The sequence below is a fragment of the Glycine max genome, chromosome 2 (assembly GCF_000004515.6).
Source record: "Glycine max cultivar Williams 82 chromosome 2, Glycine_max_v4.0, whole genome shotgun sequence".
NCBI classification, from domain to species: domain Eukaryota; kingdom Viridiplantae; phylum Streptophyta; class Magnoliopsida; order Fabales; family Fabaceae; genus Glycine; species Glycine max.
The window spans coordinates 32,616,377-32,643,513 of NC_016089.4; the positions used below are offsets into that span (position 1 = coordinate 32,616,377).

At 39.1% G+C, this 27,137-nt stretch overlaps 1 pseudogene; it reads right to left on the reverse strand.

Annotated features, from left to right (window-relative positions):
• Nucleotides 1–2,872: 2,872 nt before the first annotated feature.
• Nucleotides 2,873–3,827, reverse strand: LOC100782550 (cyclin-dependent kinase F-1-like; annotated as a pseudogene).
• Nucleotides 3,828–27,137: the final 23,310 nt, after the last annotated feature.

The window sequence follows — 27,137 nt, forward strand, 5'->3', positions numbered from 1 at the left end:
TATTTAGTGAAATTAAATTAAATAATTAATAATATGTTAAAATTCAAAATAATATAAAATAATTAATCTTATAATTATAAAATATGAATTTAATACCCGTGTAAGACACAACACACTATGTTATATTGTAATAATAATAAAAGACTCTCATTTGGTTACTAAATCCTTGTAAAGATTAAATATGGAAGTCAATAAAAAAAATATTTGTGATTGATTGTTTTGAACCAAATAATAAATATATGATCCTCATGGGAATAGAAATGTAGGAAAACATGGTAAAAAAAGGAAATCATAACATTTTCTGAAATCAATAATATGCAACAAAATACTTTTTAGAATACATTCTTGAGAATATAAGATGATTTTCAACGAAAAAAAAAAAGTTCATAGGAGTATTAGAGCCATTGTTATGTTAATTGATTAAAAATGTTATGTTAGAATATGTATATTTATATAATTTTTATTTTTATTATATATTATATTATCCTTTAAAATGATGTTTGTGATTTAGTGAGAATATTTTTTTTATTTATATTAAGATATTCATGTTATTTATTGTAATATAATACCATCATTAAATCACATATATAAATATTTTAAAAAATAATAAAATACTATCATTTGATTAGGTGTACATTACTTTATATAATGAAAAGATTATTGGTTAAGCTATTTAATTATATGGCATTATTAGTTAAAATTATATTTGGACCCGTGTGATGTATGGAACAAAAATTTGTATGAATATAATTTTATATTTTCATGAAATAATATTTTTTTATAAATTAAAATTTATAAGATGATATTACATCTAAAACCTAAAGATTGAGTGGAATGAACCTATGAAGCTATATTGTGATAACAAGTCAGCAATAAACATTGCACATAATCCAGTGCAACATGATAGGACCAAGCATGTTGAAGTAGACAAACACTTCATAAAGGAAAAGTTGGATAGTGGGATAATTTATACACCATTTGTATCCACCGGAAATCAGCTAGCAAATGTTTTAACAAAAGTATTAAGTGGCTCTACATTTCAATCTATTGTTAGCAAGTTGGGAATGGATAACATCCACTCAACATCTTGAGGGGGAGTGTTAGAATTCCACTATATATTTTATTTTGTGTTATAGATAGGATTTAAATCCCATTATCAGGAGATTTGATTAGCCGCATATTTTGTATTTATGACCAAGAATCATTGACCCTTAATTATAGGAATCGACAGTGGGTACAATGATGAGCATTAGTTTAGGAGTTTCTTTTTTTAGATTACCTTGTATTCTATGTAAGAGAACATGCTCTTATATCAATATGACTCAAAAATACATTTATGATCTCCTACACAAAACTGACATGGTTGCGGCAAAATCCATTTCTTCTCCTATGGTGACTAACTTGAATACTTTGAAGCCTTGCTGTCCGGTTTTCTTTAAAAACAATCCTAATGCTTCCAATCTATGTATAGTGTCATTGTTAGTGATATTTTGCCAATTTTTTACATGAGATGATGTCAATCTTTTCCCCCTCATGAAAAAAGTGGTGGTCTGAGCAATTATCAATTACATCATACTGCTTCAACTGATCTAAACTGTTTTTGTTGTCTAAAGAAACTGGAAAATCATTCCTCTCATGAGTCCTAATAACTTCACAATAAGGAGTTATGTCTTTAGAAGACTTCATCTTGCTCATTGGATGTGATTCAGATTCAGATTCAGGACCACAAGTGTCCAAATCTTTCTTATCAAGGTAGCCAGATTCATTACCCTCTTCAAATGCAGGGACTGGGGAGAATTTTCCGAAAAGTGATGTTACACCAAGTGTTTCGAATATGCTGGCCTTAATACTGGAGAAAAGATCAAAGGCAGCTTGAGAAAGGGAAGAGGAACTACTTTCTTAGCTTTTTTAAATTGTCATTGCCAGCAACACCTGAGAAAAAAACTAAACAAACAAATAAAATGTAAAGTAGTAGTTTAAGGACATCTCTACTTTCACCTTGGATGTATCTAACACAATCCACAAACAACTACAACATGTTTCATGAGTATACTGGGCTTCTGGTAGACTTAGGTTACTGATAGATCATTTGACAAGTTAAGCAAGAAACAAAATGAAAATGTTAACAAAAAAAATAGATTGGTGAAACTGAACAAGGAGGGAGAGAAGCCAAAAAAATAACCAACCTTTGCCACAACATGCCTTGATTTTACTGACCTAGACTTGTGGGTAAAAGAATCATTAAACCATGGGATTCCATCATAGAAATCATTAGAACCATTCCCTACAGCAGTAGCTGCTTCTTGTTTTTTCTTGTCCAGTCCATGATCCCCTGCACTTGTCAAATCACTAGGCATGTTGGTGGACTTGTAGTTCTTACCATCAGATTTATGCTTATCAGAATGTCCATCTGATTTAGCAAACACCTTGTCAGCTTTCATAGACTTTGAACAAAGATCCCCCATATGAAAAACTCAATCTTTGTATAGAAAAAAAAACTCCTCCTCTAGCAGCTCAAGTCACCCAAATCAGGAATTGATATAAATTATAATAGAGCACCCTTTTTTCAAAATGCTTTGGTGAAGTCTTGACATCTTGTATATATATATCTGTGCTTTGGTGAAGACGGAAACTTGCAGTTACAACAAATGAGATTTTGCAAGTGCATATACCAACATAATACCTTCTCATTGCCAGCCCTCAGAGCTAATTTATCAAAGGGATAAGTAGCAACAATTTATCATTCAGCAAATATAATAACAATTGAACAACAAAGGACAAATTCAGTCCAAAGAATACGGTGCACCTTGAATTAATTTTTTTTATGTACTAATAGTGAAACAAAATTCAAGGTGCATCATATCCTTCATGTTTAAGGGATTTGTTTAGATAAATCAGAACTAGTTGTGGTGATATTCAAGGTGCCAAACTCTTCCAAATCAGAATCTAACCCCATTTCATTGGGCCCACCAGGGGAATCCTGGTCATGTCCATTTCTAGTCAAAGGAACCCGCAATTCAGAAATTGGAACAGGAAGAGGTTCTTCACTAAAGTACTTGTCCTGAAGTAACTCCATAGTTGTGGTTCTCTTTGTTGGATCATAACAAACCAATCTTTGCACTAGGGAAACTTCATTAGGGTAGCAATTGGGCATGCATGCTTCAAGACTACTTGGCTTTTCCACATTACCTAATGGGATTGATCCATAATTAGAAAGCTTGGAACAACCAGGCTAAGTTTCCTCATTAATGTTACCCAATACACTTACAATTCTGCTGAGCTGATCTACATCACTTGTTCCAGGAAACAATGGCTTTGATGTTAATATCTTAGCAAAGACACATCCCAATGACCAAAGATCAATCTCTAAACCATAGTATGTAGATCCATAGAGTAGCTCAGCAACTTGGAACCACCAAGTTCTGACACATGATGTGAGACAACCAAGTTCATTTCCTCCCACCTCCTCAGCTTCATATGTAAAAGAACCCTTGCAAAGATCATCATCTATGTCACTCATTGTGCATGCTACAAGACATGAGGTGTTTCCATTATAGATGTTTGTATCCTTATTAGTGTCATAGAAGTAGCTCTTGGTTTTCATCTCATCCAAAACCCTAAACTATTCTTCATGACTCACGGTTCCCTGATTTGGATTTTCATATACAATTTGGTTTAAGTTAACTAATTGAGAAATAGCTTCAGGATGTTGGAGTGAGCTTTCACTATTTGAAGCATCATCTTCATATGGTGGCAGGTTCTCCTGGGGAGCATCAAATCCCGACTCCACTAGTATCCTTGCCTGAAAAAGTAGTAAAATTTAACATTAATATATATTTGGAAACAAACAAAATAAAGAAAGTAAAATGTGTTTTAAGTGTCTTAAAAGTTGAGGAAAATTGATTTTAGTCCTTATATTTTAAAAATGATGACTTATTCGGATACTAGTAACACTTGTACTGTCACATGACTTCCTTCTTCATTTAACAACATGTTCGTTTAAGATAAATATTGCTGCAAGCATAATACTTTTTTATAGATTCTTATTTAAAGGGAAAAGGTTTTCCTTTTTATCACTCGACAACTTACAAAATAATGTTAATTAAACACACCATGTAATAGAATAGAGTGGACCACTCACTAGATGCTCAAGTCATGATAAACTGATTTGGTCCCAATTTATCATGTTTGGATTGATAACTAATTTGCACCCTGTTTATCATGTTCGGATAACTGATTTGCTCAGCTTCTACTAAGTTATGATGTTTGGATTGATAATACTAGGCTACATTTTTTCCCTTGCTTATATTGTTTCTCTTAATAGTGATGTTTATGTGGCTGAAATAGGTAAATGGTCTAATAATAATGGAGCAGGCTGTAAAGGTGCAAGAATGGTCTTTTTGTGTATCTAGTGGACTAGTGGTTAATCTGTTTGAGTTTAATTTCTAAAACCCCCGAACATGACAGCACCCAAGTCCACCTCAAAGCCTAATCACATACCTAATAGAGATATCTTCACAAATAAACCATCCTGAAATAACCTCCCCCATCTGAGAACATGACAACACCCACGTCCACCCCAAAGCCTAATCACATACCACCAAACTAACTGCCACAACAAAAACTCAAATATGCAGGCCCAATCTAAATTCACAACACTTACACGATCAACTATTGTAGCCTTTAATGTAATCTTGTCATATCAATAATAACAATGAAAGGCTAAGCACTTATAGGAGAGACACCATATTGGTGGTTGGTCTGAGATGGGTGTTGCAGATCAGTTATGCATAGGTTCTCGTTGATTGAACACAGTTCTATCCTATAAATATGATCATGTCAGCTTACTAAAATTAGTACAAGAAATTCAAGAAAAGCATAAGAAACTCTCAGCTTGATGGGCCAATGGCAGCTAGAATTAAAATGTAGAAAGATGAAATGAGGCAAGGAGAATGATTGGATGACAGACGAGTAAGCAAGTCTTTCATCACTTTTCCAATCCCTATGTCCTTAATTAGATTTCCATAGATAGGAGTACCATATAGGAACTTTCACTCCACTGCTTCTTCTCACTTCCTTAATTTGAGGAGAAAGCAAGTCTGTCATCACCTTTCCAATCCCTATGCTTTTGACTTATTGATTTTATGTAGTGGATCAAACAATCGAAATTGGAGTAAGAAGAATGACCTCACACTATGGTTAGAAAACATAGCCACTTCCCATGCCGAATTCAGAAACTCCTCCTTCCTGTGACCCATGAGATCATTGACCATATTTTCTATAAGGTTCGTATCACACGCAACATCCTTCATGTCCAACCCAACCTTACAAACTTCATTCACAAACATGGTATTAACATGTTGATCTCCAAAGCTAGGCCAGCAAATCCTATATGGGTTTTATATATACAACATGATTCTCTATATCTGGACTTGAAATAGAGAGATTGTGTGAGTGTAAGTGAGAAAGAGAGAGAGTGTTTGCTTTGTTTGTGTAGCTGCCCAAGCTATGAGGTGACATGTATCATTTTAAAAAAAATAAGTCATATTATCATTTAGTTGTGAGTATATATCAACTACGTCTCCCTTTTCCAGATATACCTGGACTTTTATGTTATGTGATGTTTAGTGCTGCCTCAGTAATTAGAATATCATTTTGTACTTATATCCAAATGCTATTATTGTCAATTTCATTTCAGTTGGAATTTTATTTAATTGGTGTCATCATATAATTATGCAGCAAATATGATGTTTAGTACTAATTTATGTTATCTGGTTTAAATATTATATATTGTATAACATTGAAATATTTTTTATCTAGTTGTTTGCATCGTCATCATGACATTCGCTGCTGGACACTGTACTGATCATCATGATAGGTATGAAAAGTTTTTCATATTTTTTTTATGCTTAGTTTTGTTATGATTGTTTTGATATGTTGTTGTATGTCATTAATGTACTTTGCTTTACATACAACTTTTGTTCATAATGTGTGAACCTTAGATTCCCATTTGAGATTGAATACAATGATTCTTGCGGACAGTTTGCATTAATCGTTGTATTGAATCTTGAATTGTCCATTTGGACAGTTTGGGGAGATTCATATTTTTATGGTAGATTCATGCGTTAAGGTTAACATTATTTCGTTAAATTTAACAAAATAAGATTAACCTTGAGCATGAATCTACCATAAAAAATGTCTTCCTGAATGGGATAGGGCCACACCTTAAATTAAAACGTGAGATTTCATGCATTCAATGAGTTTCGGAGTATCATCGAGTTATTATTTAGATGGACCGAAGTTGGATGAATGAAAGTTGCTTGAGCACTGCGTATGAGGAAGGCGTGGAACAGTTTCTACAATGTGCTTCAGAAAGAAGTCGATCGGATGAAAACGACAAATTTTTTTGTTCGTGCATAAATTGTTTGACCGGGAGACGATAAAAAGTCGATGACATACGAGAGTATTTGTTGTGTGATGGAATTAAGAAGAATTATACAACATGGATATGGCATGGTGAATTGACAAAGATGCAGAGTGGGTCCCAATGTGAACCGTTTGATGTAGAAATGGGAGATCGCTTGGAGGATATGATTCGTGACCTTGGACAAGAGTCTTTTCAGCAAGCACATACCCCTATGTATGATACATTGCAAATTGATTCAAGGAAACCTTTGTATATGGGGTGCAAGAATTCGTTGATGCTATTGTCAGTGGTGTTAAGTCTGGTTAATGTCAAGGTCAGATATGGGTGGAGTGACAAAATTTTTAGTTCACTTCTTCAAGTAGTGCACGATATGCTTCCAGAGGAAAACACATTGACTAAAAGTTACTATCAGGCGAAGAAGATACTGTGTCCGATGGGTATAGAGTATCAGAAGATTCATGCTTGCCCGAATGATTGCATATTGTACACACATGAATTTCAAGAAATGCTGAAATGCCCTAGGTGTGGGGTATCACGGTACAAAGTCAAGGATGATGAGGAATGTAGTAGTGATGAAAACTCAAATAAGGGCCCCTCAGCGAAGGTGTTGTGGTATCTTTCGATTGTTCCAAGGTTTAAGCATCTATTTGCTAATGGAGACTATGCAAAAGACCTTACATGTCATGCAAATGGGAGAAACTACGATGGAATGCTCTGTCATCCATCTGATTCCTCGCAGTGGAAGAAGATAGATCGTTTGTTTCCGGATTTCAGCAAAGAGGCAAGAAATCTTAGGCTTGGACTAGCCAGTGATGGAATGAATCCATATGGCAGTTTGTGCATGAAGCGAAAGTACATGATGTTTTCTATGATGATATCGGGCCCAAGACAACCAGGAAATGACATTGATGTTTATCTAAGTCCGTTAATTGAAGACTTGACAAAGTTGTGGGACAAGGGGGTTTTAGTGTTTGATGGGTTTTGGAATGAGACTTTTCAATTGCGTGCAATTCTTTTTTGTACCATTAATGACTTCCCATCATTTGGGAATTTGAGCAGTTACAGTGTTAAGGGTCATCATGCATGCCCCATCTGTGAAGAAGACACAAGCTACATACAACTGAAACATGGTAGAAAAATAGTGTACACTAGGCATTGACATTTTCTAAAACCTCATCACCCTTATAGGCGATTGAAAAAAGCATTTAATGGAAGTCAATAGCATGAAACTGTGTCGATACCATTGACTGGTAAGCAGGTCTTCCAGCGGGTTCAACACCTGAATACTATATCTGGAAAGACCCAAAAGAAGGAAAAAAGTAAGACTTGCATATGGAAGAAGAGGTCGATTTTCTTTGATCTTCCGTACTGGTCTGATCTAGATATTAGACATTGTATTGATGTTATGCATGTGGAGAAAAATGTATGTGATAGTGTCATTGGGACGCTCCTTGACATTCAAGGAGAGATGAAAGATGGTTTGAATACAAGTTTAGAAACATTTCTACCCATCTTCACTTGCTCATTTCCCTTTAGCTTCCTCTTATGAGTGCACAAATCCTTCAAGAACTTTGCATATTTTGGAATCTATTTGATGGCATCCAAGAGGGGAATATTGACTTCCACCCTCCTGAAAGTCTCAAGAAGATCAAAATCAAGCTCCACTTTCTTTGCAAGAATGGATCTAGAAGGAAAAGGTAGAGGAATCTGTTTTAGCACTATCATCAATTTTGACACAAGCATTTGTTGGCTTTGGAAGCTCTTTGCCACTCCTCAAGGTAATAGCACTCGCATTCCTCTTTGGATTGATAATTGGTTGTGTGGAAATATTCCAGAACCTTGTTGTTGAAACTGGTTGACAGTTGTAGCTAACTGTCCAATCTGAGTCTGCAGGTCTTGGATGGTGGCACTCACATTCTATTGAAATTGAATGTTGCTGGTGGCCATTTGCTTCATCAGCTCCTCCAAGGAAGGTCCAGAACTGCTATTCTACACAGGTTATGCAGGTGTAGGTGTAAGCTGTTGGAATTGCTATTGTTGTTGTTTGAAAGGAGGAGTTTGGTATTTGGTGGTAGAGGGTTAAAATTGTTGCTGCCTGAATGGCTATTATTGTTGTGTCTGTTGCTGCTGTTATGGACCAAGACCACACCTCAAGTTCAAATGATCTCTCCAACCAGGATTATAGGTGTTGGAGTAAGGATTATGTTGTTGTTGTTGAGATCTGAATGGATGTCTAGGTTGCATGGAAGAAACATTATCAGCTTGTTTTGTTTCTTGGAGTGTGGAACATGCATCTGTTGGATAATCAAGAACACAACATATATCACACAATCTAGGTTGATTGATTGCATTCATATTCTACTGTTGACCAATGGCTAGCTACCTCACAAGGGATGCCAACTTTGTAAGTTTATTCTCCAGCCGCTAATTATCAGCAACCAAAGAAACACAAGCTTCATTTGTAGTAGTCTTAGATGGTGCGAAAACTCTAGTACCAAATTACTGGTAATTTGTTGCCATGTTGGAAATCAATTGTCTGGCAACAACAAAATTTTTGTCCATTAAAGTGCCTCCACTGGCTGCATCAATCATACTTCTATCCATTAACATCAGCCCTTCATAAAAATACTAGATCAACAATTGCTCACTGATTTGATGGTGAGGACAGGTAGCACATAGCTTGTTGAATCTTTCCCAGTACTCATATAATGTCTCTCCAGGTTGCTACCTTATGCCACAAATTTCTTTCCAGATGGATGTTGTTTTGGATGCAAGGAAGAATTTCTCTAAAAATCTTCTCTTTTTATCTATCCAAGGGTTGATAGTATCTGATTGAAGGTACAACCAGTCCTTAGCCACACCATCCAGAGAGAAAAAGTTTCCTAAAGTGGTCCAGATGAATAAATTTGGCACAAATGACACCCAATGCCCGTTTTTTCCCTTATAGGGGCACCTTGATGTATAGATTTTTTTTCTACATTCTGGCAAAGTTTCAGCCGATTCTGAGATAGTTGCGTGTGAAATGACCAAATTACCCTTATCATTGAAACTCATATTTAAAGGCAGAATTCGCCAACATTACTCTCTACACTACTACTCTATTCTACTGCTACTCTGCTCTAATGCTTAATGTAAAACACTCTATTACTCACATATATTCTACACAACAATACTAACAAGACCAATGCAATATGTCAAATAGTTGGTGTATCAAGGAAGATAATGCAAAATGCACAAAATGCATAATGCTGTAAAATACAAAACATGCACAAATGTGTATTTTTTTTCTTTTTCCAATAGACAGATGCAAACCTATACTACTATACTAATGTTAGTTATGAGTGAATCAAGATTGGCACACATGGAATCGTATCCCCGACAATGGCACCAGTTTTGATATCGATTGAAGAATCACTCCAAAGCAAATAAAACTAGAAAATTTGTAGTACAAGATTAACCTAGGTCGACTCAGAGATACGATTCAATATGGTTACTACTTTAATTCACTTGTAAATAGCAGGGGGAATTTTAATGAATAGTTTGTAGGCGAATGTAAAGGAATGCGAAAACACACAAAAACATAGATGAAGAAATAGAGAAGAACAAAACAGAATATGAATCAAGTTTAATAGCATCAATCCGATTCACCAAACCAATGCAAATCGAATTATCATAGTTACTATGAATGATGTTCAGAGTGTGAAATTTCAATCAAATGCATTAGAGATAGTTCAATCGAATAAATCCCTAAATTGTTTGAGATCGCATATTAGGTTGGAAAATATCCAAACAATCTGGGATTAAATTTTGAAATTAGGAAATGAATCAATAACCTAATCCATTTTGAATCCTAAGCATAATCATAATCATGAAAATTGAAAATAGGAATGAAGAAAAAGATGAACATTCACAAAGATTAGAAATACTAAACCAGAACTCAAATTCAGCCTTGCTTGGAGTGGATCCTTGGATTGATTAAGTGTTTAGCCTTCCATGATCATCATCAATGGAAAATCCACAAAATTTTTGCAAGAGAAAGGAAGAAAGAAAGTGAAAAGAGGAAGAAGAATGAAGAACAGTTGAGAGAAAAAGAGAGAAAAAAGTTTGATCCTAAAGCTTGCACAACAAGTAACTAAATTTATTTTCTACAAAATGAAGTAATTAACTAACTAACTAACTAAATTCCACTAATATATAGAGTGACTACTCAAAAGTAAGGGATGTGCCTTGATTAGGCCCATCTAATCTATCTAATTAAACCAATTACACAAAATAAAGCCCAAACTCGTAGCCCAATTATTCAAGTGCAGAGGTTCTGACTTCCAAGCTCAATTTAACCCTCAAAATGGCAGAATTGGCCAAATCTTATTTGTGAAAAAATTGAACCTCTTGTTATTAGTTTTTGAGGGACTACTCACACGCTCCATTTGGAGTTCTGTAGTGTCCTATAAGCCCTGCACAAGGCAGATAGGTCAAGTAGGCACAATTATCAATTAAGCTCAATGATTTTCCTAAGACCAAGACTAGGTTAAAGTGAGAAAATAAGGGTTGAAGAGGTGTCAATTAAGCCACGAATAATAGAAAAAATACTAAACTACAAGTGCTCAATCACAATTAAAGTATTTTGGGGTATTGACATCTTGTTCAAGAACTTATAAACATAAACCTAAGATCATGCAAAGGATGAAAAAAAAAGAGCTCACTCCCCCTAACTTCAAAAGAAAAAATTCCTTGGCAAGTAAAAGGAAGAGGATCTCACGACCACCCTCAAGAATGCATTGATCCAATGGCATCGTCTACTACGATATCCATGATAACTCTTACTGTGGCAAAAACTTGGGTATGATTTAAAATACAATCTGAAGCCGCCTAATGTCCCGAGTTTGGAAACTCCAAGGGAAATATAAAAATATTAACTATAAAGGTCTCTGAGCCTAATGCTAAACCCACTTAAGTATTTGGTGTTCCTAAGGCTTGGTAGCCTTCTCTCTATATATAAGAATAAACAGGTTCATAAAGTTATTTTGCTCAATATGGGACTTAAACATGTTTTTCATGATCATGTGGCCTAATTTGTGGTCAATTTCACTAAGATAGGGGTCTAATTTTGTTTCTAAGGTGTACAAATGAATTGTAGCTTTTACAACAAGCTTTCCATTGACACAAATGACACCTTGAATGGACAAGTATAACATAAGATATGACATAGTCTTTCTCGGGTGTCATACCCTAATTTCGTCCGGGGATTATAATTTGATGATATACAACCATTGATTGACCGCTTCGAGATATTTGGCACCCTTTGTTGCACAATATGTGAAGTCCCGAGACGTGCCGAAAATCAAAAGGAAGCAGGCTTACGCGATCCGTGAAAATTCCGTGATGTGACGGAAATCGAAAGGAAGTATTTTTAGCAATCCGTGAGTTTTCGTAACTTCTTCGAAAGCTAAAAAAGAGTAAATACATAATCCGTAAGGACTCATAACCTTGCGGAAGGAAAATAAGTATCATTACGAAATTCGTAAATTTTCGTAACGTTACGGAAAAAGAATTACCAAAAAAGGTAGAGGGGGTGCATTTAGTAAAAAGGGGGGTACAAATAGCAATCTTGGGCCTTCCAGATTTGTTGCTTCTGGAGAAAGCAACCTGGCTCGCCTGGGCGAGCTGGGTGGCAAGCTCCTCCCCTATTTTGCTATAAATAGGGGGAGGAGTGAAGGAAGAAGGGGTTCAGCCTTCTTGGTACTTCTTATTCTCTCGAAATTGCTAAGGAAAATTATTTCCGTGAAGAAAATCCAAGCCGAGGCGCTTCCGTAACGTTTTTGTGAGTAATTACGCGAAGATTCTCGACCGTTCTTCAACATTCATCGTTCGTTCTTCGTTTTCTTCAGTCTTCAACGGGTAAGTACTTCAAACCGAGCTTTTCAATTCATTCTATGTACCCGTGGTGGTCCACATTTTGTTTAATGTATTTTTATTCTCGTTTTCATTCGCTTTCTATACCCCCTTTTGACGTGCTTAAGTCATTTATTTAAGTCATTTCTCGCCTAATCTAAAAATAAAATAAATTTTCACCGATCATTTGAATTGTAGTATTCGTTAATTTCTGTTAAAATGAATTCCGATCGTTTGGTCGTGCCGTAACCATGTTGGAAATCAAAAAAGAGGTAAAATAATAATATAATAATCAAAAAATACCTTTTAGTAAAATAAAGCGAAAAATCAATCGGACGTTTTCTCTTTGGGATTTCTCATTCTTAATTGAATTGACTAATAACTAAAGTGAAACTAAGGCTAAAATCAACTCGCCTAGTCAAGCTCGTCCACAAAAGATAGGGTTTTGAAAGTTTATCATTTCAATTTCTTACCAAGTAAAATGGATCATTTTTAAGGTCCAACGCCTTAAAATGATCACCCTTCAAGTAAAAAGAATCACTTGATTCACGCATAAGAAAGAACTACGTAGGTCTGATTTCCTCTTCGATGGAGGGTACGTAGGAGCAAGAGCCCCGCTTTTGTCGACCTCAAAAAATAAAAAGAACTAAAAGTTAAGATAACACAATTTCCACAATTCTGAAAAATAGGCTGTTGTCCTTTGAGACAAACGTAAGAGGTGCTAATACCTTCCTCAAACATAAATACAACTCCCGAACTTAGAATTTTCATTTCGACCGGTTTCCTTCGGTTTTTCCGACGTTTCCCACAAATAAACGTTGGTGGTGACTCTGTGCACCTTTCCTCCTTTGGAAAGCGCACCCGTGAGCCTCGCCTCGCTCGCCCGCAAAAGGGCATGTTGCGACAGTTGGCGACTCCACTGGGGACTATTTTTGTGAGTTAGGCCTATTTTAAGGAATTGTGGATTTGTGAAACTTCGTGTGTGCATTTGTTGAACTGTGTAAAATGTAAATAATTGTTGTCTATTTCGCATTCTTTACACTGCATTCTAAGCACCCACGGGTTTGAGTAAAAAAAAGGGCCCTATACCCGGGTTCATGGGAATTTAAGGAGTGGAGGTGAATCTATCATCATGCTAGGTCTCCGACTTGCTTGATAATAGTGAAACCTCATCTAGAGCTTTCTCTCTTTATAATGTGTTGTCGCTGGTATTCCATACCGCCACAATATTATTATCTTGAGTGATGATACCTCTAGAAAACAGCCGTGTGAGTTATGAATTGTTGGGGAGTAGTTATTAGAGACCCCTAGATATTGTCCTATAGGTTCCCAAATAGGGGCAAAGAGCAAACACGCTCCGTGCCATTCGTTCTCATGCATTTTTTGGTAAATAGCACTAGTTTATAGTTTTGCTAGTGATGTTTGGTTTCTTTAGAGTAATATGTAACCTTTTTAGTACTACGTTGAGGCGCCATCATGCCTAAAACGTAGCATTAAAGTTGGATCTCTGCAGTCTCATATGTGTGAATTACCCCTTTGTGTTGTTTTCTTTCCGTTTCATGCATGCGCATCTGCATCATACCGTCACACATGCGTTGTATGTGGGTCTCGTCTTTTGTCATGGGAAGCTGGAAGATCCATATCGTCTTCTTAACTGCACACATGGGGCACTGCGCCCCCCAAATGCGCAATAAGGAGAGATAATTATCCGGGCTCTCGTGTCCGTAAATGCATTCATATCATGTACCGCATAAACATCTCTTCAGCATCATAATGAACATATCGTTCCTGCATTTGTCTGTTATCACATTCCCATTTTGCATGAGTCATTGCATCATCATGCATATGCGTTCAACATACTTTTTGTTCTACATGTTTGCTCATACATGATCCTTGTATTTTCCTCTACAAAACAAAAAAAAAGGGGGAAGCATGAAAATTCATGATGCATTCTTAGTTGCATGTGTTAGGTACCATGAGCCAACCATGTTGGGATCATAAACCCATTTCTAAAATTAAAAAAAAAAACACAAACAACAAAACAAAATGATTGAGCATGGAACCTAATGCGTGGTTAATTAAGAAAGGATGTCTCTTCGGGCATCTCAATCTCATAGTTACATTTTCCATGCATAGCATGCGTATTCTCGAGTCTTTCATCCCTATGAAATGTTGTTGAAGTATTGGCGATCAAAATTGCCATTCTCTGGGTTATGGGGTTGAACCAAGCTCGTGCTTTTACGAAAAGGTTCATCGAGTCAAGTTGAAGTATGGAAGTAACCATCTTGCAAAAAATTGGGGCAAAAGATGGATCATGTTACATCGCTCCTTCATCTACTGCCAAACACATTTAGGGCTGTCGATGTCCCTGTTACTTCCAGTTTCACCTTGACGGAGATGTCATGGACCATGTTGAAAATCTAAATTGATTCAACCCCATATCCTGTGTAAAAATTTGCAATACTTCAATTGTGCATCATTCACATACATCCATATTGTTCATTGTTTGCATTGCTCATTGCATTCTTTCCTTGAAAAGAAAAAGAGAACCTAATCATTGTTATAAAAAAGAAAAAAAAAAGCATGCTTTACGGTGCCCTCACCGAACCTGTGCTAGAGCTAGAGTAATGGGTAAAGCGGAGGAGGTACAAGAGTAGATGGAGGCCGACATGGAGGCCATGAAAGAGCAAATGGCCGCAATGATGGAGGCCATGATGAGCGTGAAGAAGATAATGGAAGCCAATGCGGTTGCAATTGCCGCTACCAGCGTTGTTGCTAAGGTGAACCCGACGTCCCCATCCGGCATCAACCAAATGAATCATCCAACCTCAGATATGGTAGGCAAAGATTTGGGAAGTACGGGCGGCCCCCATGATGTGCAAATTCAAAATGAGCACGCCTTCCCGCCATATGGCTTGCCTCTCAACTATACGCCACCCAATGTGGCGTACACTCCCAATAAGAATGTCAATAACTCCACTCCTATACCCATTGGAGCCAACAACCCCAAACTGATGATGCACATGTCTCTTAAACCATGGGGGAGACACATGAAATTCCCCACCACAATCTAGCCGACTTCGAGCCTTGCCTCGGATATGCCACGGAAGGGCAAGCAGTTGTTGGTATACCCCTACAAAACCCTTTGGAAGGCCCTCAGTATCACCCACCACTACACCTCTTGCATTCCACAAACAAGTAAAAACCCTCATGCTATGGCAGAAATGGGAAAGTTGGATCATCTTGAGGAAAGGCTCAGGGCCATTGAAAGAGGTGAAGATTATGCCTTTGCTAACCTAGGAGAGTTGTTCCTAGTACCCAATATTATCACCCCTCCCAAGTTCAAGGTGCTGGACTTTGACAAGTACAAGGGGACTACTTCCCCCAAGAACCATTTAAAGATGTATTATCGGAAGATGGGGGCATACGCAAAAGATGAGGAATTGCTGATACATTCCTTCCAAGAAAGTCTTACTGGGGTAGCTGTTACCTGGTACACTAACTTGGAACCTTCTCGAGTCCATTCTTGGAAGGACCTAGTGGTTGCATTCGTTAGGCAGTGTCAGTATAATGTCTTCAGATAGGATGCAACTACAGAACATGTGCAAAAAGGGGGAACGAATCTTTCAAAAGAATACGCCCAAAGGTGGAGAGACCTGGCAGCTCAAGTGGCACCTCAATGACGGAGAAAAAATGATAATGATAGTAGACACATTACCAGTATTCTACTATGAAAAGATGGTGGACCACACACCTTCAAGCTTTGATGATATGGTCTTCACCGACGAAAGGATCAAAGTGAGTCTAAAAAGAGGCAAATCTGATCATCATACTTTGATAAATGCTAAAAAACTAGGGTAAATGAAGAGGGGGAGAATGAGGGACAAGCCCATGCTGTGAATGCCATTCCTATACAGCCAAGTTTCCCACCAACCCAACAATGTCATTACTCAGCCAATAACAAACCTTCTCCTTACCCACCGCCCAGTTATCCACAAAGGCAATCCCTAAATCAACCACAAAGTCTGTCTACCGCACTTCGAATGACGAACACCACCTTTAGCACAAACCAAAAACACCAACCAAGAAATGCATTTTTCAGCGAGAAAGCCTGTAGAATTCACCCCAAATTCCAGTGTCCTATGCTGACTTGCTCCCATATCTATTTGATAATTCAATGGTAGCCATAACCCCAACCAAGGTTCATCAACCTCCATTTCTCCGAGAATACGACTCGAACGCAACGTGTGCTTGTCATGGAGAAGCCCCGGGGCATTCCATTGAGCATTGTAGGGGCCTGAAGCGTAAGGTGCAAGGTCTAATTGATGCGGGCTGGCTGAAATTTGAAGAGAATCACATGTAAATCCTGACATTGACAAGAGATGCCACACCTGGGGCAATTTTGAAAGCTGTTGTTAGATGTCTCTGATGACTCATCAGGATTTTCAACTTTCACCGGAAGTGGGTGCAAGCCATTGGTCAGTTTGCTCAAGCGACCTATGCTCCTGAGTTTGGGACTTCCAAGACCGTTGGTGGGGGTGCCGTAAAACAACGAGTAAAGTTCAAAACAAATAAGTTTCAAAATAAAAAAAAGGAGTTAAAAAAAAAACATTTGATTGACTGTGTTTTCAAGATATTCATGTGACCTCATTCCGGAAAGTTTGTCTTTTTAGAGAGAAGTGAGTTATCAAGAATAGGATGTTGGCCTCAGTTACCTTAAGAAAAGGGGGGTTGAATTAAGATACGAAGATTATTCCCCAATTAAACTTTCACTCTCTCTTTTCGGATTAACAATGCACCCTTAAACATGAATTACTCAAAAGACAATTCAAAATAAACTTCTTTAAAGCAAAAGATAAATAGCAATAAATAAAAGAAGTTTAAGGGAAGAGAGGAATGCAAACTTGATTTATACTGGTTCGGCCACTTCCCGTGCCTACGTCCAGTCCTCAAGCAACCCACTTGAGATTTTCCATTCTCTTTGTAAAACTCCTTTTACAAAGTCTGAACCACACAGGGACAACCCTTCCCTTGTGTTCAAGAATCCTCTACAACAAGAGACCCACGGTCTCTTAATCCCTTTTTAGAAATAAGAAGAAGAGAAGAAGAGATCTCTCTTAAAAGAGATAGATTGTACAATGAAGATCAATCAAAATTCCTTATTGAATATGCAAGTGGTTGACCAAGGAATCTTTTTGAGAGGATAAAATATTTCAGTTCAGAAAAACTCTTAATCTTTTAAGAGGATAAAACTTTTTGGGCAATGAAAACTCCCTTTAAGTTCATGTTTCCAAGTCACCTTTGATGGTTATTCATAAAAAATTTGAATAGGTGTGACTCTTGGCAATTATTTTCTGAAAATCCCCTCTGGTAATCAATTACCATCGATGTGTAATCAATTACACGTTATAAATTTTGAATTCAAATTTCTAGTGACTGTTATAAACATTTTTCAGCTACTGGTAATCGATTACCAGAGAGCAAATCTCAATTTGAAATGATAGAATTCTTTGGTCAAACCTTTTGTTTTTTCAATTTGGAAACTTCTTCCTAAAGATTCTAGAAATCAACTTGATCATATATCTTGATTTTCTTGGATTCTTGTCTTGAATAAAACTTAGAAGCACTTGATCCTTTAGCATCATCGAGACATCAAAACATTTTGCTTCTACATAGGAGTCATTTGACTTAATCCATCAACTGAAAAATCCTTCAACTATTTCTGGTCCTTGGAAAATTCTTTTTGCAAGAATCAACTGCTTCTTTCATTCTTCCTCACTACGAGGTTGTGAAAACAAGACAATAATTGATACCTCTAAGCCCTACACTGGGGCAATGAGGGGCATCGTGCATGAGCCTCAAGTGAACATAGGGGCAGATCAAAAGTTCTCACCCGTCGATGTTTTTAAACAATAAAAAAAGGGAGACAAGCCCTAGAACTTCAATAGATTGATTAAACGTCAAATGGCTCCATTCCCGTCACTCCAAAATGGTCAAGTGACTAAATCAAACAGAACATACACTCTGAGAGAGTTCCCAGAGAGATTTGCAAAAGATAGGATAAGGTTGCATGAATTATCACATTTTTCAAAAGGACAGTCAATCTGTGTTTTCCAAAAAGATTAAATCAAAATCAAAATCACAAAATAGGGAAAGAATGTCACGAACATTGTACAACTTTCCATTACATTGCATTGTTTCATATGAGGTCAGCATTACCAAATTTCACAACAAAGGTTGCATGCGTCTGCATCCCTAAAAATCATGTTAACTGCATAGATTTCCTACATCTCGTGTCCAATCTTTTTGGATGACCTGCCCTCTCGATGAGTCGATCTCTTGCTTTCTCATAAAGGTGGACCCTTGGGTACTAGTACCTATCACCTTTAGAGGACTATATGTCCTCGCCTGCAGAGGGCTGCACGCCCTCTCCTTTAGAGGGCTACGCGTCCTCATTTTCAGTGTGCTCCATATACACACCTTAAGAGAATATAAGGTCCTTTGCCCTTAGATGCTTAACCGAGACTTGCGCTCCCGGTTAAGGGGCCAGTAGTTTCCTTTTATCAGTTCCTGGGCCACCCCCTGATATTAGAGGGCGACCAACTGTGCGAGCACATCCAGAGAGGGAGGCTATCACGCATCTACTATGCATACCGGGGCAAGATTTCACCCGTGCCGCTGCAAAAAGACGAGTGTGGATCATGCGCACCGACATGACCACTTTTACATGGATATGGATGATGTTGCTATTTAGTAACATTCTGCCCGGCGATCACAATGCCAATCTCCCCCTGCATATGTATCGGTTGGTCTGTGCCGTCATGACATAGGTAAGTATGCACATGGTTCAATTGATTTCTGATGTCATCTATTGTTTGCAGGGATCGCGCCCACAAGACGCCCAGTGGACCCGAAGAAGTCCAACAGGGCCCTGGGGTTTCCAACTCTGGTGGCGGGCCTCGTCAGTCCTACAGGGTGCCCGTTCCCCCAGCGAGGCCATGCCATTGTGACATAGGTAAGTATACATATGGTTCAATTGATTTCTGATACCATCTATTGTTTGCAGGAATGCACCCACAAAGACACTCAGTGGACCCAAAGAAGTCCAACAGGGCCCTGGGGTTTCCATCTCTGGTTACGGGCCTCTATAGTCCTACAGGGTGCCCGTTCCCCCCGGCAAGGTCACGTCATCATGACATAGGTAAGTATGCACCTCGCTCAACTGATTTCTAATTTCATCTATTGTTTACAGGGATCGCGCCCACAAGACACCCAGTGGACCCGATGAAGTCCAACAGGGCCCTGGGGTTTCCAGCTCTGGTTACGGGCCTCTGTCAGTTCTACGGAGTGCCTGTCGCCCCCAGCAAGGTCATCAGGCCCCCTACTAATCGAGCTTTCATCAAGAAGTACTACGCCCCCAGGCAGGCGCAGGGCGAAACACCACAGCAGCCTGGGGATGGCCGATAGCGGGCAACAGACGCACCGCCACCACCTCTAGAGTTCACCTCAGCTCATCCACAAAAAGGTTAGAGCGTTGCTTACGACACATGGCCGACCAATAGGCGACCAAGCCCGAAGCGTAAGCAAAGTACTAGGTTCGTGATCGACAAGTCATCACGCGTCTAACTCAAGATGTTAAAGAAGCGCTACTAGGAGGCAACCTAGTACCTTTTAAATCTCTGCTTGTTATTTGATCACCTTTGTTTCTCAAGTCATAGCAGGACACACCTAGTTGCTCATGATCCTAGGAATTTAAATAAAACAAGCACAAGCTCGGAAGGTAGTCATACCTCACAAAATATATATATATATATATATATATATATATATATATATATATATATATATATATATATATATATATATATATGTATGTATGTATGTTTAGGTAGAAAGATACCTTGAATATGCATGTATGTAGCAAAAATACTTCACAAAATATATATATGTATGTTTAGGTAGCAAGATACCTTGGATATGCATGTATATAGCAAAAATATCTCACAAAACATATATATGTATGTTTAGGTAGGAAGATACCTTGGACACGCATGTATATGGCAAAATACCTCACAAAATAACCGTATGTTTAGGTAGCAAAATACCTCAAAAAAAAAAGAGAGAGCAAAAAGAGAGCGAGCAAGAAAAGAATAAGAAAAAAAATAATAAAAAAAATAATAATAAAAATTTGTCTAGCTAAAAAATAACATGCTTGTGAAAAGAGATAATTTCCAACTTTTCTTTGAAAGATTTTACTGATCTTAACCAGTTTTTTGAAAAAAAATGTGTGTACACATTTGAAGGGTAAATGCTGTGAAAAGTTTCCCGGACGCCCAAAATGGACTCGGATTAATGCACAATTTGATAAAAGAACGTATTTTGGAAACACTGGGTTGACTTAAAATAGGGAAAATGAATCCTGAGCCCTAGTGTCACATGACCATAAAAACTTGATGCTTGAGTGCCCACATGGGTGCATGCATGACCAGTTTTGCATAAAATTTCCTAATCATCATTGTTGCATGTGTATCATGGAAATAATGTAGGACATCCCCTTTATCCCCGAACTGCTGGCCAAACCCTGACATATATCATGACCAGCCGTTCTACAAGCCTTGAGCCAGAATTCCAACTTACCATAAACCTTGACCCAGGGTGAGAATGTCAATCCTTGCCCTCAGAAGAAAACACAAAAAGAAAAGAAAATTCCCAAACCAAGAAAGGGAGAAGACACAAAAAAGAAAGAAAATTCCCAATGAAAGAGTGGGAGAAAGCAAGAAGAAAGGAAAATTCTCGATCAAGGATCAGAAGAAAATAGAAGAAATATGCAGAAAGGTCTTCGGACCAGACAATATCTGAACAATACAGAATTGTCACCAAGTAAACTAAAAAGAAAGGAAACCACGACCCAAAGCGGCCCTCTCCCTTTGATTGCCAACCAAAATCCTGTGCGCTAGCGACTTTCTCGCCACGCACTAAACAAAAACAGAAAAGGAAAAGGCAAAAGCACTCAAAGCCAAATTCCCCACCTAAAAACCATTCCCAAAATAAGTCCTATTGATCCATGATCACGCATGTAATCTTTGATTTGATAGGAAATGATTTGCAAAATCAAGTCATGACATATCTATGGTTCGGAATTAGGATAAAACACTTACCTTTGTGAGATTGATACACTTTGAGTGATTTTCTCCTATCTTTGTTGGACCCAGTGTTTCCTCTAAATGGTCGTTTAGAAATGAAATGCTAACATCCAAAATCTCATTTACAGTTATGAGAAAATTTCATCAGCATGCTCTCCTTCCCCGATAGACACATTGTTTTTCATCCAAAAAGCATATGTTGCTCTGATCAGTTGGAAGTTTTGTCTCTTTACTAAAGCATGTTCGCATTTTGGTGAAGAAAACACCGAGACTATTTTTAGTCTCACAGTTGTCAAGAACTACGTAGGTCTGAGTTCCTCATCACAAATTGAGGATACGTAGGAGCAAAAGCCCTGCTTTTGTCGACCACCCCACTTTTTGTTACCGTGACCCAAGGGTCTGGTGGCATGCGGAGCCACATGACCGTGGGATCCCCAATTTGTTAATGTTTGTTTCGTTTTGATTGACTTTTGTTTTGTACATACATATCGTTTGAGTTGTTACGTCGGTACTTGTTTCGTTGTTGTCAATAATGTTCGTTGAAATTCGGTAACCATGTAGAATTTTGTCATTTAGGAACGTCGTCCTAAAAATAAAATAAACCAAAATCATGATAAAAAAGAAAGAATTGTTGTGAATAAAATGTCTACGTATATAAAGAAAAAGAAAAATGTTTTAAAAGGGAAATGTGTATAGAAGGTTTTTGTGTGTGTAAGTGATGTGTGGAGAGAAATTCTTGTGTGTGTGAGCAACGAATGTGTATAAAGAAACTTTTGTATGAACCATAGGTGTGTGTCGGGAAAAATGAAAAAAAATCTTTGAACGTAAATAGGGTCTTGTATATAGACCGAGTGACGTAAAGAGAAAGAGTTCCAATGCGTGTACAGAAAAAGTTTGTCATGTATAAGAATGTAGATGTACAAAGGAAAGTTTTCCTCATAAAGGACCACAGGTGTATAATTTTGTGAATATATAAAAATGAAACAAAAAGGAAAAAGAAAGAAAGACCGCGAAGGTCGACATGTTATAGTTAAGAAGTATAAATCATTCGTAAAGAGCAAACGTATCTTCTGGAAACAAGGGACTGATGCTAAGAGTTTATTTTTCGGAATAACCGAGATAAGGATGGATGAATTCATTGAACTGATAAAAGAACATAATTGGGAAACGTTGGGTCTGTTTGTGTAAATTCCCAACCGTAGTATCACAATGCCATAAACGGGATGCTTGAGTGCCCACCTGGTTGTAGCCATGACTAATTTTGCACATTGTTTTCAAATCATCATTGTCACGCGTACCTTGTGGAGTAATATGGGAGTTTGGCCCGAGACCGACACCTTGACACCCAAATTTGTTTTGCCCCAGATATCAAGATTGGGTTCCCACGATAAAAGACCCCATTGAAACACAACCTTAGACCTTTTTGAACCTTGGCCTATAAAAAGAATCCTCATTCTTTCCCCCGAAGCAAAGGACAGCGGAATCTCCTCAAGGGAGAGCGAATAGAATGCTAAAACCCGATTTCCCAAAGAAAGGGATGGGGGAAGGAGAAGTAAAAGAAGGAAGAAATTGAAAGAAAGAAAAAGAAAAAGATGAAAATAAAGAAAAGAACAAAAGAAAGAAAAGGAAGGATTCCTTATCAAAGATCGAAAGGAAGTGAAAAGGGAAAAGAAGCAATTCTCGATCAATGAAAGAAAGAGGACAGAAATTCTTCAAGCCAGATAAATTTTCGGCAAGGTAAGTGACTGCCGGCAAAGGAAAACCCATTTTTGGTGTCTCTTCCCTTCAGATTGCCATTCAAGGTCGTTGTCGACCAGCGATATCCCACCCCACCTGAACAAAGAGGAAAAGACCGAAACACCCAGCTTCCTCTCCAAAAACACTACCCTCGAGAAAATCCTATTGGTCCGTGATCATACGTTTGATCTTTGATTCGATAGGAAGTCGTGTGCAAAATAGAGTCACGGTGCAGTTATGGTTTGGGAATAGGATAAAACACTTGCCTTGTGAGTTTTATACACTATGAGTGATTTATTTTCAGCTTAGCCCGATGTTTCCCCTGCATGTTCATTTAAAAGCTAAAAGTTGACATCCTGCCCTTCATTCTCGGTTACAAGGAAGATTACCCTTGGCACAAGTATATTGTTTCTCTAAGATACGGTGCTCTCGCGAATGATTTATTTTTCTTTACAAAAAGCATGTTTGCCTTTTAGGTGGAAAAACCCGGTGGACAGTTCGGTCCTGCCAACCTCCTTTTTCGGAGCCCCATGAATGTTATTGCCTAGCGCTATTCATGTGTCCTCCACCTTCGAGTTTGGAGCTATGTTTCATGATTGCCTAAGTGTGGACCCTCAAGGCAATCCTCCATTCTCCCCCTTTTTTCAGAGCCCCATGAATGATATTGCCTAGCGCTGTTCATGTGTCATCCACCTTCGAATTTGGAGCTATGTTTCATGATAGCCTAAGTGCGGACCCTCAAGGCAATCCTCCATTCTCCCACTTTTTTCGGAGCCCCATGAATGTTATTGCCTAGCGCTGTTCATGTGTCCTCCACCTTCGAGTTTGGAGCTATGTTTCATGATTGCATAAGTGCGGACCCTCAAGGCAATCCTCCATCCTCCACCTTTTTTTTGGAGCCCCATGAATGTTACTGCCTAGCGCTATTCATGTGTCCTCCACCTTCGAGTTTGGAGTTATGTTTCATGATTGCCTAAGTGCGGACCCTCAAGGCAATCCTCCATTCTCCCCCTTTTTTTTGGAGCCCCATGAATGTTATTGCCTAGCGCTGTTCATGTGTCCTCCACCTTCGAGTTTGGAGATATGTTTCATGATTGCCTAAGTAGGGACCCTCAAGGAAATCCTCCATTCTCCCACCTTTTTCGGAGCCCCATGAATGTCATTGCCTAGCGCTGTTCATGTGTCCCCCACCTTCGAGTTTGGAGCTATGCTTCATGATTCCCTAAGTGCGGACCCTCAAGGCAATCCTCCATTCTCCCACTTTTTTTTGGAGCACCATGAATGTTATTGCCTAGCGTTGTTCATGTGTCCTCCACCTTCGAGTTTGGAGCTATGTTTCATAATTGCCTAAGTGGGGACCCTCAAGGAAAGCCTCCATTCTCCCACCTTTTTCGGAGCCCCATGAATGTCATTGCTTAGCGCTGTTCATGTGTCCTCCACCTTCGAGTTTGGAGCTATGTTTCATGATAGCCTAAGTTCGGACCCTCAAGGCAATCCTTCATTCTCCCCCTTTTTTCGGAGACCCATGAATGTTATTGCCTAGCGCTGTTCATGTGTCCTCCACCTTCGAGTTTGGACCTATGTTTCATGATTGCCTAAGTGCGAACCCTCAAGGCAATCCTCCATTCTCCCCCTTTTTTTTGGAGCCCCATGAATGTTATTGCCTAGCGCTGTTCATGTGTCCTCCACCTTCGAGTTTGGAGATATGTTTCATGATTGCCTAAGTGGAGACCCTCAAGGAAATCCTCCATCCTCCCCCTTTTTTTTGGAGCCCCATGAATGTTACTGCCTAGCGCTATTCATGTGTCCTCCACCTTCGAGTTTGGAGTTATGTTTCATGATTGCCTAAGTGCGGACCCTCAAGGCAATCCTCCATTCTCCCCCTTTTTTTTGGAGCCCCATGAATGTTATTGCCTAGCGCTGTTCATGTGTCCTCCACCTTCGAGTTTGGAGATATGTTTCATGATTGCCTAAGTAGGGACCCTCAAGGAAATCCTCCATTCTCCCACCTTTTTCGGAGCCCCATGAATGTCATTGCCTAGCGCTGTTCATGTGTCCCCCACCTTCGAGTTTGGAGCTATGCTTCATGATTCCCTAAGTGCGGACCCTCAAGGCAATCCTCCATTCTCCCCCTTTTTTTTGGAGCACCATGAATGTTATTGCCTAGCGTTGTTCATGTGTCCTCCACCTTCGAGTTTGGAGCTATGTTTCATAATTGCCTAAGTGGGGACCCTCAAGGAAATCCTCCATTCTCCCACCTTTTTCGGAGCCCCATGAATGTCATTGCTTAGCACTGTTCATGTGTCCTCCACCTTCGAGTTTGGAGCTATGTTTCATGATAGCCTATGTTCGGACCCTCAAGGCAATCCTCCATTCTCCCCTTTTTTTCGGAGACCCATGAATGTTATTGCCTAGCGCTGTTCATGTGTCCTCCACCTTCGAGTTTGGAGCTATGTTTCATGATTGCCTAAGTGCGAACCCTCAAGGCAATCCTCCATTCTCCCCCTTTTTTTTGGAGCCCCATGAATGTTATTGCCTAGCGTTGTTCATGTGTCCTCCACCTTCGAGTTTGGAGATATGTTTCATGATTGCCTAAGTGGGGACCCTCAAGGAAATCCTCCATCCTCCCCCTTTTTTTTGGAGACCCATGAATGTTACTGCCTAGCGCTATTCATGTGTCCTCCACCTTCGAGTTTGGAGTTATGTTTCATGATTGCCTAAGTTCGGACCCTCAAGGCAATCCTCCATTCTCCCCCTTTTTTTTGGAGCCCCATGAATGTTATTGCCTAGCGCTGTTCATGTGTCCTCCACCTTCGAGTTTGGAGATATGTTTCATGATTGCCTAAGTAGGGACCCTCAAGGAAATCCTCCATTCTCCCACCTTTTTCGGAGCCCCATGAATGTCATTGCCTAGCGCTGTTCATGTGTCCCCCACCTTCGAGTTTGGAGCTATGTTTCATGATTCCCTAAGTGCGGACCCTCAAGGCAATCCTCCATTCTCCCCCTTTTTTTTGGAGCACCATGAATGTTATTGCCTAGCGCTGTTCATGTGTCCTCCACCTTCGAGTTTGGAGCTATGTTTCATAATTGCCTAAGTGGGGACCCTCAAGGAAATCCTCCATTCTCCCACCTTTTTCGGAGCCCCATGAATGTCATTGCTTAGCGCTGTTCATGTGTCCTCCACCTTCGAGTTTGGAGCTATGTTTCATGATAGCCTAAGTTCGGACCCTCAAGGCAATCCTCCATTCTCCCCCTTTTTTCGGAGACCCATGAATGTTATTGCCTAGCGCTGTTCATGTGTCCTCCACCTTCGAGTTTGGAGCTATGTTTCATGATTGCCTAAGTGCGAACCCTCAAGGCAATCCTCCATTCTCCCCCTTTTTTTTGGAGCCCCATGAATGTTATTGCCTAGCGCTGTTCATGTGTCCTCCACCTTCGAGTTTGGAGATATGTTTCATGATTGCCTAAGTGGGGACCCTCAAGGAAATCCTCCATTCTCCCACCTTTTTCGGAGCCCCATGAATGTCATTGCCTAGCGCTGTTCATGCGTCCTCCACCTTCGAGGTTGGAGCTATGCTTCATGATTCCCTAAGTGCGGACCCTCAAGGCAATCCTCCATTCTCCCCCTTTTTTTTGGAGCACCATGAATGTTATTGCCTAGCGCTGTTCATGTGTCCTCCACCTTCGAGTTTGGAGCTATGTTTCATGATTGCCTAAGTGGGGACCCTTAAGGAAATCCTCCATTTTCCCCTTTTTTCGGAGCCCCATGAATGTCATTGCCTAGCACTGTTCATGTGTCCTCCACCTTCGAGTTTGGAGCTATGTTTCATGATAGCCTAAGTGCGGACCCTCAAGGCAATCCTCCATTCCCCCCTTTTTTCGGAGACCCATGAATGTCATTGCCTAGCGCTGTTCATGTGTCCTCCACCTTCAAGTTT